The sequence below is a fragment of the Schistocerca serialis genome, chromosome 4 (assembly GCF_023864345.2).
Source record: "Schistocerca serialis cubense isolate TAMUIC-IGC-003099 chromosome 4, iqSchSeri2.2, whole genome shotgun sequence".
Classification (NCBI taxonomy): Eukaryota; Metazoa; Arthropoda; class Insecta; order Orthoptera; family Acrididae; genus Schistocerca; species Schistocerca serialis.
The window spans coordinates 874,117,660-874,140,064 of NC_064641.1; positions in this window are offsets into that span (position 1 = coordinate 874,117,660).

Here is a 22,405-nt window from a genome sequence, read left to right on the forward strand (position 1 = left end):
CGACACGCTACAGCTTAAATGTCTCCTGGCGAACATGTAGACATCTGGATGTGCCTGGTCTCTCCAACATACAGCACAACCAAACAGCTAAGGCAGTCACGACAGTTATATGCAATAAATACATACTGACCGAACAGGAGCAGGAGTCCGACACCATTTTACGTCAACCAGATAAAAGAACCGTGCCTCCTCACCGATATATCAGTGCTCTGAGGCAGAGATTTTAATGACGAGGCAGTCCAGAAAAGTCTGAACTGGCAGATATGAGCACTGAGGTCAGTCGAATGAAGAATGTAAATCTAATGTCATCCCTCTCGTCATTTGTGCCCTGGGATCAATACCAAATAGGCTGAAGAGCGCTGTGTCCATAATCCCAGAATATAGTAAGTGACATAAACGATATAGTACTGTTCGGAACGGCCAATATCATGCGTTAAAAACGTAAACGACGAGCACAGGCCCTGGCGGGCCCATCGGTACCGACCGACCGCCATGTCATCCTCTGTCAATGAAGTCATTGGATGCTGCATGGAGGGGCGTCGAGTCAGCACACAGCTCTTTTGGCATTTGTCAGTTTTTGTGACCTGGAGCCATTACTATTCAGTCAAGTAGGTCCTCAATTGCCATCACGAGTTTGAGTGCAACACATTCCAGTCCTCCCGTCAAGGAAAAATCCCTGGCGATACCGAGATTCGAGCACGGCTCCTCCGCGTGAGAATCAGACGCGTTGATTACTTTGCTACAGAAGCCGACAAATGTAGCTTCTAAGCCCTAAAATTCCATTCTGGGTTGTCGTGCTACTTTATTCTCCAAACGCTAACTGTGCAATTTTCTAACTGATATTTGTAAGAATATAAATGCTCCTATTAATTTTTTGGGATGTGTCATGACATCCTCCCCGCCTCCCAGCCATTCTTCGATTACGCGCCTGTTTTTCTGAAGTTTTAGATTCTATACCTTTTACTTTTAAAATAAGTTCGTCTCTTATTCATACGTCGAAGTCACCAACAGAAATTATTGGGACTGCGTCTCGCTAGCAGTGACGTTGCATTCCATTCGTTCTAAAATGATAATATGGCTGGATAATGACAGTGTTTGGTCTGTTTGGTTTTTTGCGGGGCAGATTTTACGATTTTCAGAACGTTCTGACAGTAATCGGTAGGTTTCAAAGAATGAAGCATATATGACAAATCGATCAAGAATTCCATAATATACTGCAGTGAAACGTCCGACACGTTACAAATGTCACTTATGAGCATTAGCATTGGGAGGAGCTGGAACAAAAGACGCTTTAAGCGCCGTCCATACTGCATAAGCAGGCGGCACAACGGAATTGCTCAATTAGGCAGACGTGCGCGGCAGGCAGTAATGGCGGCGCACGCAGAACGCAAACAATGGGCTGTTCCACGGCAGCCGCGAGGCGTGCCGGCACTGGGCGTGTCGGCACGCGCTACCGCAGTTCGGCACTCCGCGTGATTCACGACCTTCCGACTTCCGAGCACCTTTCAACGGTGAGAAGAAAATGCGGATGTGTGCTACTGTTTCGCCTCAATAAGTAACTGATAGCTAGTTGTTTAGACAGCAACGACTAATCACAGAATGAGCATGGTTACACCTGTTGTGATTACAGTTGTCATATTGCTCAGTCTCAGACTTGCCCATATAGCGTAACGCGCTGGCTTGCGGGAAAGGGGGGTGCGCCAGATTCGAACTGAAACTGCGCGACGGTTAGCGACCGTTGGCTGGTACACCGGCCAGCCTAAGCACTTCTTTAGGCAAATAATAGGCTGGTGCCTACATTTCACCTCAAACATTCCTCTGCGTATACAGTTAAAATATGTTAGCACACTGACCACAGTATACACGATTCGCGGACACATGGCTTGCACGATTTCCCTCCCCTAAGTTTCCTTGACGACTGTTACGTCACGAAGGGCACATGCCACAAAGTTAAATAATAAATACAAGTTGCCAAATTCTGAAAAACCCGACTCCATATTAGAGAGAATAAACGTTACGGGAAAGAAGACAAAGGAAAGAACATCACTCTGTCGCAGTCGCATGAGGACAGCCCGCAGCTGGCAACAAAACTGTGATTTGGTTTTGCTGTTTCTCGACGCGGAACGTTTGCTTTATGCAACAGGATGTCTTAACCTTAGCAGTACCAAGGCAGTTTCCATAACGCGCATTACCAAGGGGGGAGGGGTGTTTCTCTGTGCCCAATGGAAAAAATAAAAAACCACAAAATTCGTTAATTATTGTAGTACTATATTAATAACATATTTTTTAAAGAGGCACTGATGTGTAAGTGTGTTCCAGAACATGAAAATACCTTTTAGCACACTCGTAGCAATATCAACGCAGTTTCATTAAAGTTTATTACATACTTCATGACCACCTCAAAAAAGTTTTTTTAAAAAAGCAAATTTCGTTCGTCATTGTTCACTTTTACTATCAACATATTTTTTAATGAGATATCAGTGTGTAAGTAAGGCCCTGAACCTCGGAATAGTGAATACGCAATTCACTGGGGAAACCGAAACCTGCAACTGAGACTTAAATTTTTGGATTAAGTTTAACTGAAAAATTTAAAAGATATATGGAATCTGGTATAAGAATTCACTAGAAACAATAAAGATTTTTTTCAAAATTTTAAAAGATAAGTTAACTGACCAGATTACAAAAATTTCCTCAAAAGGTGGGCATAAAGTAACCCCCCTCCCCCCTTAGTATTGTGAGGTTAAGCTAACAGCGAACATGCACAGATAAGTGATAAGGGTATTAATACCCTGCAAATCGAACTCAGTGGGGCTTCTTAGCGGAGAGTGTGTAAACAGAATTCAGTACAGAATTCCGTAGCTCTTGAAGTCACATATAGAGAGTGAATTCGAACTCCATCGACGAAATTTCGGAGGCTGTTCAGAGATATTTTTTGTTTCTTCTTTGTTGTTATTTCTTTTCCTCGCCCATCAGGCTGAGCGTGTCCTGGCAGCGGTGCACTGCTGCCCTCCACAAACATAGTTTCTGAAAATATTTCAGAATGCGTGTTTTTAAAATTACCAAAACAGGCGGTTATACATCGAAGATTTTAAGTAAAATATTGTCGTCTTTTAAGAAAATACAGTCTATTTATGATAGTATTAATAAAAACAGAGCACTTCACTTTAGTAAAGTTATAATAAATGAACCTTTCGTGTACACTTTTGTTGGAGGAATACCACTTTGGGAAGAATGTGTGAAGGAAGAGTTGAGAAGGTGATCCCCAATCCCAGCGTTTGGAAATGGAGGGAGGAAAGAGGGTAGGGGTGAGGTATAGGTGAAGAGACGCGCTAATGTGCAGAGGAAGAAGAAGTTTCTGTTAAAGCTCTAAGAATGGGTAGATCTCTGGGCGGATTTCATGGTCAGGTTGGGGAAGGGGGCAGTTAAAAAGTTGTTGGAAAAGTGTGCAGAGTCTGTAGTTGTAAGTTTGGAGGTTGTGTTGGTACAAGCGCAGCAGAGCACCGCTGTCAATATCATGGATGAAACAATGTGACTGGTGTGAAGTTTGCTAGTAGTGCAGGAAACACAACGGTGTTCAATCTGGGAGGGAAGCGGATGGAAATTATGCAGTACCTATGTTGTACAGTTTTGCAGTTTTAGTCTATTGTGGTCTTTTTGTAGCATAGTCAGTAGGTGCGGTTTCCATGTTAGTTTAGGGTCGAGGAATGGTCCGCGGCATTATAGTGTGTTAGTTAATCGTCTAGGAGGGTTGTATATGGTAAGATATAAGTCGTGGCGGTGGAATCCACGGGTGAACCTTTTTATAATTATTCTCCGCGTCATGGAAGCGTTCATTTTCAAATGGCACTGGTTGCATCAGGAGATAAAGTGGTTGAAGTAGATTTGAAGAGATCTTTGGAATTTCTGAAGGATGGAGATAGGTAGACTGTGTTGTCGACATACTGGAGAAGGTAGACAGAAGGAGGGCTTAGGCGTATCGACAATGTAGAGAATATACAGGGGTGGAGATAGAACAGAACCTTGAGGAACACCTGCAGTTGGATGGAACATACAGGAATTCGTGTTGTTTGTGGTTATATAAGATGGGCGATTGGATAAAAAGGATGCAATAACATGGGCGTAGCATATTGGAATTGCGAATGCCTGGAGAATTTAGAGGGTTATTTACATCTGCTGCTCTTAAGACACTGATTTTCTTTAAAATATTTGGCCGGCCGGGGTGGCCGAGCGCTTCTAGACGCTACAGTCTGAATCCGCGCGACCGATACGGTCGCAGGTTCGAATCCCGTCTCGGGCATGGAAGTGTGTGATGTCCTTAGGTTAGATAGATTTAAGTAGTTCTAACTTCTAGGGGAGTGATGACCTTAGAAGTTAAGTCCCATAGTGCTCAGAGTCATTTGAACCATTTTTATAATATTTCAGATTACATGTGACGTATATTGTAAATCAAAAGGAGGATGAAATAATGTGGGCTCCTACCAACTGTGAACAAGGACTGGGAAGTGGCAGGTATTGGGGAGGATGCTGGATGGAAATGATGAGAGGTGTCTTTGTGGGAAGGAAGTGATAGTTGAGGTGCGGGCTTTAGCATAGAAGTGGGACGCCAGCCTGGCAAGGAAGTGGTAGGTCGATGCTCTCATCTGGGAGGGGACGGGTGCTGTAGGTTATCGCTGGAAGAAGGGGTAGATCTTGGGTTGAGTTCACGATATGGAGGAGGAAGGTGATTGAAATTCCGCTGAGAAAGGATACTGAGTGCACGGAGATGGAGGGAAGATGGGACTTGTCGACATGCACAGCAGGATGAGGAAAACCTTAGGGCGTAGGGACTGAAGTTTATGGGAGGTTTAGGAGAGGTGTAGTTGTTCTAAATGTTAGAGTTGTCGATATGTGATTAACTGGTAAAGGAGACGGGTGTGGAAGAGTAGACAGATGTGTGAGGCAAGGCGAAGTGTATGGCACTGTAGGATTTGGAGGTAGTGGTAAATTTAGGAGGGGCAGAATTCCATATTACAGTGGCATAGGTGAGGATGGAATAGATGAGCGTTGTGTAGGCGCGGAAAATAGTAGGGACATTTACTTCCCATGTTGGGTCTGTTAGTAGTCTTCGTCTACTGTGGGCTTTCTTTTGAACGGTTAGGTGGTGGGGATTCAGAGTTAAATTTCGGATCTAGTATCGGTCCAAAGTATTTCAGTGTTTTCGTTGGGTTAACTGGGCGGCTGTGGACTGAGGGGTGAAGGTCTGGGGGCGGAAAGCTAGGGTGGGTTTTTGTGGTATAGATGGGGAGCGACTACTGGTTATATCAGATACAGTTGACAAAAAGGGGTGATAGGTGGTGTCGTCAGCTTATTGGCGCAGGTACCGAGGAGGGGATGGTTTTGAGACATCGGCCCAGAGGAGAAAGGCTACAGGAGCAGAACAAGATGAGAATCGATTACGAGGATGCTGGATGCAGTAGGGAAGTAGAGATGTCAAGTTCATCGCATGACGGGAAGAGATTAAAGTACAGCGTGCGATTAATTGAAGAGACGGTGACATAAAAAAAAATCGGAACTGTATACAGCAATAAAAGCGTAGTCCGGTTGGCGACACGGAGCGGTTGTGAAGCGCTGCAGACGCGCTGTCCGCGGCGACCTCTGCCGGGTGGGTAGGGCAGGGCAGGTGTGTGGTGCGCGGAATCCCGTCCCGGGCAGAAGCGGCGGCTGGGAGCAGCGACCTGACCAACGGAGGCGTGCAGGGGCAGCGCCGGCGGGCAGCCGGTCCGTCCGGCCGGCCAATTCATCTGCCCGCCGCAATGCAAAACAACCAGCGGCGAGTCGGGGCGGGACAAAAAGAAGACGAGGATCGCAGCCGGTCCGCGGGCAACGGCGCGCGGGCTGCGCAGGACGCGGGGAAGCGGGAGCCGCGGCGACCGCTACACGGCTGTTTACAAGTCCTACACACCTTCTGGCTGGCGCCGCCGCATCAGTCACGGCACAGCACTCGTGTTCCTCGCGGCGCGAGTCGTTAATGCGCGCCGCTGAGGGAGCGTTCCACATGCAGGTTTTTTTTTTTCTTTATTGAATTTCGATTCCCCCCAAAGGGGGCGGCCTGGCAGCAGCTCAGTATGCCGCTCTACAGCCTACAGACTTTGTTAAAAATATGAAGAGAATAAATAATAAAAACAGGCGATAAAAACGGAGACTTAAAGAGTAACATGGCGATAAAAAAAATCGTGGAACTTAAAACAAAGAATAGAGGGATGATGATGCTAATAAAATACATACGAAGCAGACAGGTAAAACAACAGACAGACAATTAAAAAACACGGCGACAGTCTGGTTTCTGTTCGCAAAAGACATAAAATTCACACCGAGCGAGGTAGCGCAGTGGTTAGCACACTGGACTCGCATTCGGGAGGACGACGGTTCAATCCCGTCTCCGGCCATCCTGATTTAGGTTTTCCGTGATTTCCCTAAATCGCTTCAGGCAAATGCCGGGATGGTTCCTTTTAAAGGGCACGACCGATTTCCTTCCCCATCCTTCCCTTACCCGAGCTTGCGCTCCGTCTCTAATGACCTCGTTGTCGACGGGACGTTAAACACTAATCTCCTCCTCCTCCATAAAATTCACACCTAGCGACAGCATGGTTTCTGTTCGCAACACGAGAATGACGAACAACACTGAACAGTCACTGGAACACTGCACTAAAAAGTTGCCAAATGTGACATCCCACAGCCGAGAGCAGGTGGGGGGAAAATAGACAGATGATGGGAAAATATAAAAGGGGGGAAGGAGAGGAAAAGCGAAGGGGAGGGGGGGAGGCACACGGAGGTAGCCGATACGAATCTAAGTACGCCCACATCTCTAAAACTTGTCTTGAGTACACTGGAAATAATGTTTCGACCTTAGCGGCGGAAGACATTTTAAAGAAACTTCCATATCCAACCCATATGCGAGAAGGACAGGAACTAAAAGCAAAGTTCCCTGCGTTCATTGACGTGAGAAATAAACGTAACAGGTGGCTGATTTGTGTGGTGTGCGTACGGTAAGACCTTCAGTATACACACCATCAGATTATTTGACTTGTCGCTCTAACGAAGTAGGCGAGTGTCAGCAATATGTCTCGTGGTCTTATGGTGGCGTGTTTATCTTCTGCCGTTAGGTCAGACGATAGAAATGCCACTTGCACGCTTAGAGTAGCAGATTGACGGTAACCAGCTTTAAACAGAACTTGACTAATTTTCACACACATTTATTAAAATAATAACAAGGATAAAAATTACTTAACTTGGTTCTGGATGCTATTTACAATTGACAATCTGAAGTTCCTTTGGTATTGGTACATTAATCTTATTTTCACATATATCTCTGATACTTGACAAAAGTGTCTATACATTTATCTTCATGGGCATGTACAGGAACATGGTAATCTTATTAGGCGCAGACTGAAACTTGACTATAGACTGATACCGACTAATGTAGACTGGTACAGACTGGTGCCGACAAATGCAGACTGACTAATCGGACGTCTGTACACTCGTTATAATACCTCGCGCGTTCATGTATCACTGCGCGAGTGTGATCCGCGCGGAGAAAAGGTTCTACGTTAGCAGCAATCTCGTTGGCTGCGTTACATATTAATACGCGGATCGGCGGAAGCAGAATTTAGTCCGTCTCTATGACAGCACCATCTCGTAGTGCGGAGACGGACGAGCGCTGCGCCTGCGCTGTTGTGCTTAGCGGGGCGCGCTCTAGTGGGAAAGTTGTGTACGCGCTGACTACGCGGAACTATGCACACAACAATTTGAATTGTTTCTAGGCCAATTATTGAAATATTTTTTGTCATTTCGTTTTTTTCTTCTCCACTCAGTTGCTTTAACATTTACCGTTGTTGACTTATATGCTCGTATAAAGAATTAGTTACTTTCTTGCAAATGGCTTTTACGAGTACAGTTAGTTGTAGCCCCTGTTTAATTATAACACGCAGACGCGAAAAGTGGAGAAATGACTGGCCATAGCTAGGGTTAACATGGCCAAAACCGGCGAAATTTGCCTTTCTTTCTTTGTTTTTTTTTTTGTTTTTTTGTTTTTTTAAATAAAACTTAGAACAGTTCTTCATACTTATTTGTAATATACAGCTTTTGTGGCAACAAATATGAATTTATGAAGTAATACATACATTTTTTCCCATACTATTCGTATCTTGAATGGTCCTTAATGCGCCCATAAGTGGTATCTCGACTCTAATACGGTAAGGTTTCACTAGCGGAACCAGGTCGAGGAGGGAGGAGGAACGGATTTACAGTTCCTGTATCAAGGAATGTCCGCCCCGATAGCTGAGTGGTAAGCGCGGCGGGATCTATCACGCCAAGGGGCCCTGGTTCGATTCCCGGCTGGGTCGTGGATTTTCTCCACTCAGGAACTGGGTGTTGTGTTGTCCTCATTATCATTTCATCGTCACCAGTGGAAGACAACGGGAAACCACCACTGGAATCACTTCCCTAGACGCTCATGCGGTGGATCTCTCTGACGAAGCTTCCCCCATGACAAGACCTGCCGTAAGGCAGAACACAAAGTTAAGTAAGTATCAATGAATAGGGGATCATACAGCAATATTTCAGTATTTTCCACCAATACCCACCAGTATCCACATGTGGCACAACAACATTCGAGCTGTAACTAACTTCTTTGTACGGCATTCCTCAGATTATATTTACGCCTACAACCTCTGCCAACACGCGTTATTGCATTAGGTACACCAAATCAGTCTTTATGATGTAGAGGTTTTGGTTACGAAATTCACTGAAAAGGATTTGGTTTCCTTTTAACACTTATTCTATTTAAATGCTGTGTACTCCTTTAGTTACGGGTATTCGGGGAATGTTTTATTATATATACATCGCTTCGATATAGCCGCCTCCGTAGCCAATATAACCAACCCAAGCTACTGCTTTAGCAATTACCTGGAGTTTGTCAGCTGGTATCGTGGTGATAGAGAAAATTTTCTAGGCACCCAACGAGACAGTTCTACTTCATTCGATGTGCATCTCACGAAAGGATCAGGGAGACTGGTGTGAGAGGATAAGCTCGATTGGGACATGCGCAAGGGCGCATAGACAATCGTATTTCCAGCGCTTCATTTACGAGTGGGACATGAAAAGAAGGCAAAAATCGTGATATGAAATTCAGTGCACTAAACAGTGGCTTGCAAAATGTTAGTGGAGATGTAGACAGCACAAAATCTTTCTACATGAAAAGATATAGATAGAAAAACATTTCCGCTCGGTACTGAAGATCACTATGCTACCTATTGGCATCGGGTTTCCCTCGAGTATCAGTACTAAATATACTGCACAGGTAAACGTAGCCGTCAGGGCCATCTGTACTGAATCGTCACATTTAATGCACATCAGTCACACCGCACAAATTAATAATAATAATAATAATAATAACGCCACAAACGGAAAACAGCATCTACGGTTTTCAGTAACACGGGCTACAACACACTTCTCACATCGGTTGTAAGGCTGCGCGCGCGCGCGCGCCTTTGTATGTGTGTGTGTGTGTGTGTGTGTGTGTGTGTGTGTGTGTACCTAGACTTACACACTACTTAAACTAACTTATGATACGAACAACCACAAACCCATGCCCGAAGGAGGACTCGAACCTCCGCGGGAGGGGCCGCACAGTCCGTGACATGGCAGCTCAAACCGCGCGGCAAAGCAGTTGGAAAATGCAAGCAAACACTTCTTGTGGAATCGCTCGAAGCAGTGTGGTCACACATTGCTGGATATTCGCATCATTACAAGATATGAGACTTGCTGCTACCAATACGATCCGAGGACAAGTGGCACTCAATGGGATGGTTTTCATTGTCTACCTCTCTTAGGTATAAAATCATGTTGGATCAAGACCTTTCTGTCGTAAAAGGCCACCAACATCGTCTTATTTCAGATTTTGTCAAAAAAAAAAAAAAGTTCAAATGTGTGTGAAATCTTATGGGACTTAACTGCTAAGGTCATCAGTCCCGAAGCTTACACACTACTTAACCTAAATTAAAAAGGACAAACACATACACCCATGCCCGAGAGAGGACTCGAACTTCCGCCGGGATCAGCCCCACAGTCCATGACTGCAGCGGCTAGACCGCTCGGCTAATCCCGCGCGGCGCAGATTTTGTCAGCCGACGTTTTTTGGGAGTAGGGGAAGACGATGAATAGCATGGTATTGCCTGTCGCTTTGTCTCCGGATCGTAATGGTTGCATCAGGTCTCATGTCCTGCAATGATGCGGATATCCAGTAACGCGTAACCACGGTGCTTCGATCGATTCCATAGAGACAGTTTGCAGACAGTTGCCAACAGCTTTACAACCTATGTCTGAAGCGTGCTGCACCTAATGATGATCACTTTAAAGGCTAGTAAAGGTATTTTATTTGTAACTCTTGTTTCCTTTATTTTCTGAGCCATTCACCGAACTTTGCAGATGCACCTTGTATGATAGCTATTGAAATACGAAACAGTCACCAACGTAAATGTCTCCGGTTGCTCATAACAGGAGTTTAAATAGATAAAAATGTCAATATATAAATATGTAAATATATAAAAATAACTTCTTAAGTTATGTTGGTCGTTGGTAATTAGTCTTCTACTTTTAGATTTCCGCCTCAACTGTAATGAGGAACTGGCGAAATGGCTCTGAGTACTATGGGACTCTTCTGAGGCCATCCGTCCCCCAGAACTTAAAACTACTTAAACCTAACTAACCTAAGGACGTCACACACGTCCATGCCCGAGGCAGGGTTCTAACCTGCGACCGTAGCGGTCGCGCGGTTCCAGATTGTAGCGGAAACTGGCGACATATGTGCAAATTCTAATGCTAAGCAAAACTGGAGGTTCAATTCAGTGTTAATTTAGATACCTAAATTCTTCCTTTCCTGCCCTATTGTGATTACTTTGCCAAAACAATGCTTTCGCCCCGCAAAATAATCGTCTTTGAATAGCTAAGTATGGCACCGCGATTCTCACTGGATAGTGTTCTATCCCGTCTGCCAATTATTAGCGCCAAACACATAATAAAGCAGCATTCGTAGGGTATGTTCGTTGTCTCCTATTCTCTTCTGTTCCTGCTTCGCTAGTCTAAACACTTCTTCCCAGACACAAGCGAATGGTATTGAACACTGGCGAATTGGTTGCGAATGCTCCGGTGTAAACTAGGACTGACAATCCGTATTATACGGAAAGGGTGTCACAGATTAGAAGCCACAGTGGATGCGCCAGGTACAGTGCGATATGAAATGCCTCACAGAGTACACTGAGGTAGCTTCTCCCAGCGTAAAGTGAATCACGCCTTGGCGTAGTTCGTGGTGGTCTGGTACTCGCTGCTACCGTACCCTGTCGAGTAGGTGTACGTGGAAGATAAGGCCTTCTGCGAGGCACGTGCGGCTTTCTCCATTCACGGCACGGTTCGGCGCTATCTGCACCTGCGCATCACCAGCCAGACCTTCCTTCTGTCGGTCAAGGTTGGCCGCTCCAAACGCAAGATAGCGCCACCACTACCGGGTCTTATCGCTGGCTTGGCGTAGTTCGTGGTGGTCTGGTACTCGCTGCTACCGTACCCTGTCGAGTAGGTGTACGTGGAAGATAAGGCCTTCTGCGAGGCACGTGCGGCTTTCTCCATTCACGGCACGGTTCGGCGCTATCTGCACCTGCGCATCACCAGCCAGACCTTCCTTCTGTCGGTCAAGGTTGGCCGCTCCAAACGCAAGATAGCGCCACCACTACCGGGTCTTATCGCTGGCTGCCGTCTCTTCTGGCAAGCCTACTATGACCAGCCTGTGCTGGGTAAGCAAACACATTTGCTACAACATCCGTCTAGCTGTCTATATTAGTCCGTCGCTATATACAGGGTGTTACAAAAAGGTACGGCCAAACTTTCAGGAAACATTTCTCACAGCACAAATAAAGAAAAGATGGTATGTGGACATGTGTGCGGAAACGCTTACTTTCCATGTTAGAGCTCAATTTAGTTTTGTTAGTATGTACTGTACTTCCTCGATTCACCGCCAGTTGGCCCAATTGAAGGAAGGTAATGTTGACTTCGGTGCTTGTGTTGACATGCAACTCATTGCTCTACAGTACTAGCATCAAGCACATCAGTACGTAGCATCAATAGGTTAGTGTTCATCACGAACGTGGTTTTGCAGTCAGTGCAATGTTTACAAATGCGGAGCTGGCAGATGCCCATTTGATGTATGGATTGGTACGGGGCAATAGCCGTGGCGCGGTACGTTTGTATCGAGACAGATTTCCAGAATGAAGGTGTCCCGACAGGAAAACGTTCGAAGCAATTGATCGGCGTCTTACGGAGCACGGAACATTCCAGCCTATGACTCGTGACTGGGGAAGAAGACCTGCAATGGACGAGGCAATTCTTCGTGCAGTTGACGATAACCCTAATGCCAGCGTCAGAGAAGTTGCTGCTGTACAAGGTAACGTTGACTACGTCACTGTATGGAGAGTGCTACGGGAGAACCAGTTGTTTCCGTACCATGTACAGCGTGTGCAGGCACTATCAGCAGTTGATTGGCCTCCACGGGTACACTTCTGCGAATGGTTCATCCAACAATGTGTCAATCCTCATTTCAGTGCAAATGTTCTCTTTACGGATGAAGCTTCATTCCAACGTGATCAAATTGTAAATTTTCACAATCAACATGTGTGGGCTGACGAGAATCCGTACGCAATTGTGCAATCACGTCATCAACACAGATTTTCTGTGAACGTTTGGGCAGGCATTGTTGGTGATGTCTTGATTGGGCCCCATGTTCTTCCACCTACGCTCAATGGAGCACGTTATCGTGATTTCATACGGGATACTCTATCTGTGCTGCTAGAACATGCGCCTTTACAACTACGACACAACATGTGGTTCATGCACGATGGAGCTCCTGCACATTTCAGTCGAATTTGTACGCTTCTCAACAACTGATTCGGTGACCGATGGATTGGTAGAGGCGGACCAATTTCTGGCCTCCACGCCCTCTTGATCTCAACCCCCTTGACTTTCATTTATGGGGGCATTTGAAAGCTCTTGTCTACGCAAGCCCGGTACCAAATGTGGAGACTGTTCGTGCTCGTATTGTGGACGGCTGTGATACAATACGCCATTCTACAGGGCTGCAATAGCGCATCAGGGATTCCATGCGACGGAGGGTGGATGCATGTATCCTCGCTAACGGAGGACATTTTGAACATTTCGTGTAACAAAGTGTTTGAAGTCACGCTGGTACGTTCTGTTGCTATGTGTTTCCACTCCATGATTAATGTGATTTGAAGAGAAGTAATAAAATGAGCTCTAACACTTAAAGTAAGCGTTTCCGGACACATGTCCACATAACGTATTTTCTTTCTTTGTGTGTGAGGAATGTTTCCTGAAAGTTTGGCCGTACCTTTTTGTAACTCCCTGTATTTAACTACAGAACTAGAACATCGAATGAGGTGGCGTAGTGTTTAAGACACTGGAATTGTGTGCGAAAGGATGGCGGTTCAGAAACATGTCCGGCTTTCCATTTTTAGGTTTCCTGTGGTTTCCCTAAATCGTTTTAGGCAACTGCCGGCACAGTTCCTTTGAAAAGGGCACAGACCATTCTCTTCCTTGATGCAAGCTTCTGTTACTTTTGTATCCTGCCTATTCCTCAAATGTGGGATGGCTAGGAAACCTGCTTCCTCGGATCGCTAGACAACTATTCACGGAAATCGTATTAAGGAAGGGGGGGGGGGGGGGTTAGGACTTCAAACGGACCGACTTGGAGCAGGAGAGTCATCACATGACGTTTTAATTTCTACTGTCTATACTTTTACAAATAAATTCATAAAACTTTAACAGCATGACCAGGAAGGATTGAGGACTCACACTCATCGCGGTGGAAGTTCAAAAACGTAGCAAAATACCTTTTTTTTTACATGTGAAACTTCATCATTTTTTCATTTATTACTGGCAGCATTTGTTGTGTTGCTATAGGTACATTTTTCTTCGTAAGTAAGAGAGATTCTTCGATGATTTTTTCATAGCATACAAACAGTAGTTACAAGTGTATGAAACGCTAGAATTTTGCAAATCTATTAAAAAACTGTGGAAAAATTGAGATAATTAACTATAAAACTTGAATTTTTTTCTAAACATGAAGTTTAAATGTAACACTTCATTCATTTTATCATAAATTAAATAACTTCTAGAGCTTCGTACACTTGTAACTATGCTTTGTATGCTGTGCAAAAGTAATCGAAGAATCTCTCTTACTTAGGAAGACAAGTGTACCTGTATCAACAAATGCATCCAGTAGTAAGTGAAAAAATGATGAAATTTCACATGTAAAAAAAATGTGTTTTGTTACGTTTTTGAGCTTGTACTGCTGTGAGTATGAATCCTGAATCCTTCCTAGTCATGCTGTTAAAGTTTTATGAATTTATTTGTAAAAGTATAGACAGTGGAAATTAAAATGTCCTGTGGTGCCTCTCCTGCTCCAAGTCGGCCCGTTTGACGTACTACCCCCCCCCCCCCCCCTTAAAGAGTTTTATTACGAAATGAATCAATGACAATACTTAACTTTCAGAAATACATAGGTGTGTCGCAAGCAAAGGGCAACAAGCAATATAATCAGTGTCCTCTAGTATAACGATTCCAATACAAGTGAAGTAATACAGTGTATGCTTCTGTCGAGGTCGCTGGTTTTGACGCTTCTGCAGAACTCGTAAAACTGGCCGTGGCCAGTCGGGTGCAGCGCTCATGTTCTCATCGCGTAGAGGGCGCTGCCGTCGCGTTGTCGTCATAGAGAGGGGTCGGTCCGCGTACAGTTGGCTGACGTAATCTTCACAGCCCTCTCTACTCTAACGTCCCCAACCGGCATGCTGGCGGTTGACTTTACGCCGGAACAGTTACGTTGTTGTCGAGGGGAAACTAAAGCCTAATCGTCCTTTAAACTCGCATATGCGCAAGAACTTCAGTATAGATCTATGACAGACTGGAAGTAAAAAAAAAGGTGGGGGGGATGATATTCGGATACTTATTCTGAAATACGACCGTATTATCATAATAAAAACTGAACAACGTTAGGGTGTTGGCATTTAAATTTAAGGTAGATTTAGGAGTGGCGTACACAGTGTAAGTGTTGGTAAATCGGACGCAACATGTTCCACTGTTTGATGACTCTTGATCTTGGTTCAAGCTGTGGCTTCGTTCAAGCTCAACCTACAAAAATATCTGTATTAACGTCAAACTGTACAATTTTTGCGGTCATTTAACATTTAGTCGACGAGATATTTCTTGTTCGTTATATTTCCAGCTTAATTTTAAAAATTGCTGACGGAGAAATGTTGCATTTGGCACAGTCTCGCTAAAGTGCATTTCTGACAAATAATATACAAATATTTTACCAAAAAAAGGATGAAATTCTGAGGCGCTTATATTGACGCGTGCTTGGCACATGTCTACGTAATTTCGAGAAATTAATTTCTCGCCTTTTTGAAAGCTTCTTAGATGAGAATTTGGTAGAATGAAATGCACACCTATTTTATGAGTCATAATTTAATCTTTCCAGAACGGCAGACGTTCCACTGTCGGAACTCATCATCAAAAGAAGAAACTGACCATGTTGTCTGCGCGAAACGTAATCAGAATTGAGAGTGGATCTTCGTTGTGAATTTCCAGGAACAGCTGTGTGGGCTGTGAAAGGCCAACACTATCCAGCAAGTATATAACATGCATGACAGTTGTGCTTCACCCTGTTACCACTAGAAATTTCTGTAGAAGGAAATATCGTGGCTGAAGTGTGTGACCGGTTAGAAAATAATGACTGAAATGCACTGAAGGTGTAATTTGTATAATGGAAATGTCGTACACAGCTAATGTGTACATAACTGAACTGAATAACTACAGACTGATTCGAATATCTACGTCTATATCTATACTCTGCGAACCACTATGCAGTGCACGGCAGTGGATACTTCCCACTGTTCGAGTAATTAGAGCTTCTTCTCATTCCAGTCGTGTATGGAATATAGTCTAATCTTGTCTTTGCGGTCCACAAGGGAGTGAAAATGAAATGTCGTGTGGCGAGGGCCTCCCGTCGGGTAGACCGTTCGCCTGGTTTGAATCGAAGCCACTCCTGCGACTTGCGTGTCGATGGGGATGAGAGAATGATGAAGGCAACGCAACACCCAGTCCCTGATCGGAGAAAATCTCCGACCGAGACGGGAATCGAACCCGGGCCCCTTGGCAGGACATTCCGTCGCGCTGACCACTCAGTTACCGGGGCGGACCGCGGGGTGGTGACACGTAGGGAGCCGTAATGTCCTCTTAGGTTCTTGGCTTAATGGTGGTTCTTGAAAATTTATAAGCGGGCTTTCGCGGGGTAGTTTGCGTCTGTCTTCAAGCGTCTGCAAGTTCCGGGTTTCTGCAGCTGCGTCACGTGGTGAAAGACTTTTTCATCACCAGATATCGCCAACAAACGACGTAGAGGTGGTGAGGCAATGCACCTCAGCACCATACACGCTACCAGTAACCTGGATTAAATTTTGAACCTCCCGTAATGTCTCAAGGAATAGGAGAGAGCGACTGCTGAAGGCGATCTGTCTCTCAGACAGGGTCGTTAAGTCGGGAGCTTTTTGCAGTCGCATAGCAGCTGGTTTGCGTGATTTCCTTTGTTCCATACTCATTCACAATAGCACTGACATAACACTCCACTGCAACTAGCACTCATCGCTGGCGTCCAGTTGATGCGGATACACGACAAAAATCTTGTTGCTTCCATAATATTGGAAGAATTATGGACGTCAGCTGCTAAACGACTTATTGTGAAGAATAAAACAGTTTATCTTATTATTATTTAATCTCCTATCAGCTGTGTTTAATGTTTAGGCCACTGGTCGTTTGCGATCAATTTTAAAATACTGCGCCTGAAGGCAAATCAATAAATTGTGTCATTGGAAAGTCAAGATGCGTTACGATTAGGTTGAAATCATTGGCAAGGAATCTGGCATTTTGATGGTGCTCCGATACTCGACTGTTAAGTGTCGATAACTCTTCAGCTTGTCACAATGTCTTCCCGAAAGTATTCTCAAAATGGTTTGCTGCTATTTTTAGCGGATCAAAATGCGTTTCACAGTTGTTAAAGAGATGGCTAGTGAGTGGACTCTTCTTGTCTGGAATACTTCTGTTGCATGTTAAGTATAAGCCGAAGGTGCAGGGCTGGCCTGTGGCCGAGCGGTTCTAGGCGCTTCAGTCCGGAAGCGCGATGCTGCTAAGGTCGCAGGTTCGAATCCTGCCTCTGGCATGGATGTGTGTGATGTCCTTAGGTTAGTTAAGTTTAAGTAGTTCTAAGTGTAGGGAAATGATGAACTCAGATGTTAAGTCCCATGGTGCTTAGAGCCATTTGAACCATTTGATTTAAGTTTGCAGGAAGGACAAAATTCTCAAGCTGAGCTACCTACAGACAATATACGAAAAGTAATGCCTTCGAATTTTTCATGTGAAGACCCTTATAGCTTTTTAAACTACAAACGTTATTAACATTCTGTATCTCATTCTTCATGTCTACATATCTGCAGCGCTCTGTCGCTAGAGGGCTCGGAACTGTGGGGGTGTAACATGGCAATGTGTAAAGTAACTATGTCGGTGCTTGGGAAAGAGCGTGTTGTAATCGAGCTTCGAATTTGAAGGGCTCATCCCCTCATTGAGCACGAGAATGCCAGACCATACACGAACGGTGCTACCTACATCTGCAATAATCCTAGGCCTAGGGGTTCACTCTCATCGATTATCCTCCATACAGTGCCGACTTGGCCACCTCCGAAAAGAACACCTTCGAGGACAATTTTGATGGTGGTGAAGCGGAGCAAGCCAAGGTGAGGTTGTGGCTCCGTCAACAAAGTTAAATGTTCTAAATTGACGGTATAAACAAAGTGGTCTCTGTAAACAGTCTTTATGCGTTTGCCGCCGTATGACGTTGTATAAATTCCACAATATTTCCTTGAAACGACTGTCCGATATCTTCAGGTGGTTGAACCTTACTGGTGGCTAGGTACGACTGAAGGTATCTGCACGTCGACGACCCTGTACGTAGAAAACGTGCGCGAAGAGTGCGCAGGCGCGGAAATCACGCACGCGCAATGGTTTGCGGACAGATGGCGCCATATTCAAACGCCAACTGCCGAAAGTCGCAGAGCGGTCCTGCTGCGGGTGCGCTGTACGCTATGTTTACTAACAGTGTGGCCAGACGTTACTCACTAAAAAACCATACTAGACCAATGTTATGACGGATCTGTTGTCGAAAAGTCTTGATTTTCACGTCGTGATTTAATAGCAGCCAATGCTGTGTTCCAAGCTGTGCTCAGCTGGTGAGATTATCAGCTGTACTGTTATATATTGCTTCCTTAATGACGCAATCCCAGAATGATAAAACTTCAGTCATTTAAATAAATAATGCGATTCCCTGTATTCAGACAGTGTTCTGCAATTGTCGACTTCTCCGGTTGGCGTAGGCGTGTATGACACTGATGTTCATCGGTGCGTTCTTGTACTGTGCGATATTTCTGGCTTATATATACTGTCTCACATTGACAAGGGATGTTATACTGTATTTCTTCAGGCCGAGATCATCCTTAACCGGGCTCAACAGCTTCCTCAGTTTTCCAGATGTTTGAAAAGCTCGCTTAATATCATATCTTCCGAGGGCTCTTCCGATTCTTGGCGACATGGCATCAAAATACGGTAAGAAGGCCAAGGTGGTGGGTGTCTTAGTTTATTCATTCTGCTCCATGGATTGACCATTACGTATCTGTCACTCAGAATAACCATTTTCTCGGAACACTGTCTTCAAATGTTGTGTCTCACTCGACAAGCTTTCACACGCGCTCTACGAACTGATGGTTCAAATGGCTCTAAGCACTATGGGACTTAACATCTGAGGTCATCAGTCCCCCAAACTTAGAAACACTTAAATCTAACTAACCTAAGGACATCACACACATCCTTGGCCGAGGTAAGATTCGGACCTGCGCCCGTAACCGCGTGGTTCCGGACTGAAGCGCCTAGAACCGCTCGGTCGCAACGGCCGGCTCTATGAACTGACATACGTAATGCATTATCGCATTGTGCAGGGCGATTGCAGCTTATGGCCTGCAATTATAAATCTGTATGCGTTGGCTTGCAGTAGACGCTGTGTCCCAACGTCACAACGTCATCCGGCAGCAAACCCATAAGACTATTTACAACAAATCCACCGGAAAAACTCGAAGCATCAGAAAATGGTCTCCCGTTGGGAGATTTGTTTTGTCGCTATAATGAGTACACTGAGATATAAATATGTAGATATGAAGAATAAAGGTGTAGAATGTTAATAACGTTTGTTTTATTTAAAAAACTTTCAGGGTTTTCTCACAGAAAATTTTAGAGGCGTTACTTTGCAGCACGCCCTCGCGGTTCAGTGAACCTATAGCTGGACATGTTCAGATCAGCGTTATCGAGCAGTGGGAGGAGCGACCATTTCGAGTGAGCATTTCACCGAGGGTCGTCGACCGTCAGGACGAGTCGCTTTTGTGAAACTCACAGCAGCCTCATCAATGAGTAATGGATCCTATTAACACTTATCATACTGGCCAGAAAATCCCAGCCGCGGAAGATCCCTCCCTGTGGCATAAACTTTATCCATTGGTGGACAACGTGTATGTAAAAGATTTTCGTCGTTTTACGAGTTAAGAGCACAGTAGTTATTACCGTGCACGCATTAACACAACAATTGAAGGGCTTATTTCAATAGTAGTACAAGTCCATTTTTGTTCATTTTGAGATACACAGTCCTAAGTTAAATGAACGCTGAAAAATCTGCAGTTGAGATACCAGAAATATTCAAGCATATGGCTTCTTTCTAGAGATGAACCTTTCTTTCTGTTTTTTTTTTTTTTGGGTCATCAATTTCCGAAGCATTATAGGCAGAAAAGTGGAGGTAATGGACTTGTACCACTAATGAAATAAGCCCTTCAGTTGTTATCACAGCCGTGGAAAGGCCCCAAGTCCGTCGGCTGCGGTGTACAGCTGAAGAAATGAGGTGCTAATATCTGTTGCTTGATTTTCTGTTCAGGCATTATCCGGCCTGGATCGAATCAGTGGGGTACTGGTTAACGTTATTGGTTACTGATACTGAAGTTCCGAATTCTATTCCTGCACCACCTTTTAGGAATGACCGCCTGTACGCTCCGTAATTTCCTTATATTGATCATCGTGGCAGCTCTGGGGAAGCAGTATGTTCTCGTATTCGGAAGGGCTGATGACAAAATCTTCATCCAGCTTTAGGTAATTGTCTAAACGTTTTCCCTTTGTTTCTTTTTTTCAGAAAACTATGGTTGTTTGCTTCCCTATCCATCCCCATACGAACTAGAGAGTGTTAATAGAGCTTTCAGTGTGTTGGCTTTCTTCTGCATATGCCAGATTTCCAGTGTGAATTTTGCACAGCAGTTACAATGCCTTTGTGTTGGTGTCTCGCAGGTTTTACACTCTCATGATAGTAAAGCAGACATGTTATATTTTTCATGTTTTCGTTTATGCTACAGCACTCCGGGCTCTACTGGACCGCTGAATTTCTCACTGTATCACGTCGACCATAACTGGTAAAGATACTACATCGTCTAACAGAACAGGAGACTAGCATAAAACAATTTTGTTCGCTGCTTACCCTCGCCCTCACGTGTTCAGATGATCCTTGCACTCAACACTACTTTGCGCAGAAAGTATAACTCTCTCTTCACATTTTTGTATTTTTAACACTTTCCTGCCGGCCGCGGTGGCCGAGCGGTTCTAGGCGCTTCAGTCCGGAACCGCGCGACTACTACAGTCGCAGGTTCGAATCCTGCCTCGGGCATGGATGTGCGTGATGTCCTTAGGTTAGTTAGGCTTAAGTAGTTCTAAGTCCTAGGGGACTGATGACCTGAGATGTTAAGTCCCATAGTGCTCAGAGCCATTTAAACCATTAACACTTTCCTGAAAAGAGCACCTCTAGGACCGGAGGAATATTACAAGGTACATTCTCGAAGTAGCGGCCGTTTGCTTATATTTAAATGTCGGAAGCTCGTATCAAAATTGCACCAATGCAGCATCTACAGCTGATTGCTTACGAAGCCGCAGAAATCATTGTTTCGATTTGGCGTTCGTTTGACTGTGAGTGAAAGCAAATAACGATAGCTTCGAAAACCGTTGCTCCAGCCAGCTGCGGAATGCTTACTGCGGTTCGATTTTTTGTGTGTTCATATTCATCAAGAATTGCCTGTGGTTTATGGACTTACAGTAACAAATGAAGGATGGATTATACAGTGGTGTAGATATTTTAAAAGTGACCGTACAAATGTGCGTGATGAGTAGCGGAGTGGCTGGCCCAGAACGCAGACCGATAAAGCCGTCCAATGAGTGGAACAAAAATTATGACCTCATCGATGATTGACGACTGTTGCTCTGAATGATGAATTTCCTCGTGTCTGATACCCCACTATGTACAGAACTTTCACCAAAAAACTTGGACATCGCACACTGTGTGCAAGATGTGTACCGAAAATGCGTACCGATCAACGCAAAGATCAAAGAACGTCAAACAGACAAACGTTTTTGTGCAGCTATCAACAACACATAGATGACTTGTTTCCCCACGTGCTTCGAACGTGGATATCTTACACCAATGCTGAATCAAAACTATCAGTACAGTTGCACCAATCAATTTTCGCCAAAATGTAAACAAATTCATTACTTTTGAATACATTGTGGGAGTATGCAGTGAGCAGTGTTATTACAAATATTTACTATCAAAAACAGTCTTGATCACAAATTATTTATGCCGATGATCGGTTTCGACCACAACTGTTGTCATCTTCAGACCAATGAGTAAAAACCTCCTCCTGGTGGTAAATCACCAGAAGGAGGTTCTTACTCATTGGTCTGAAGATGATCACAGTTGTTGTCGAAACCGGTCACCGGAATAAATGATTTGTGATCAAGACTGGTTTTGATAGTAAATATGTAAACAAATTCAGTTACTTACTCGAGATAAAAGATGATGACTACCGTATAATTAGACGAAAAAGGTGAACTTTCGGTTGATTTCGTGGGACATCTGTTCACCATTACAGCCGACGTGTACACACCAAAATGAGACGTGCTATCCAAAATCGACAGTGCGATGCCGTCTGAGATAGTTATTATCCATGACAGCGCGTGTCTACACCCTGGTGCCGCTACCAAGCATAGGATTAAACGTATTCCTTGGGAACAATCGACCACTCAACCGGTAGTCCCGACATCGCACTCATCAACTTTTACCACTTCTTTCACTTGAAACAATGACTTGGTGGACAGCGGTTTCAGGATAACGAGGAACGAAAAACCG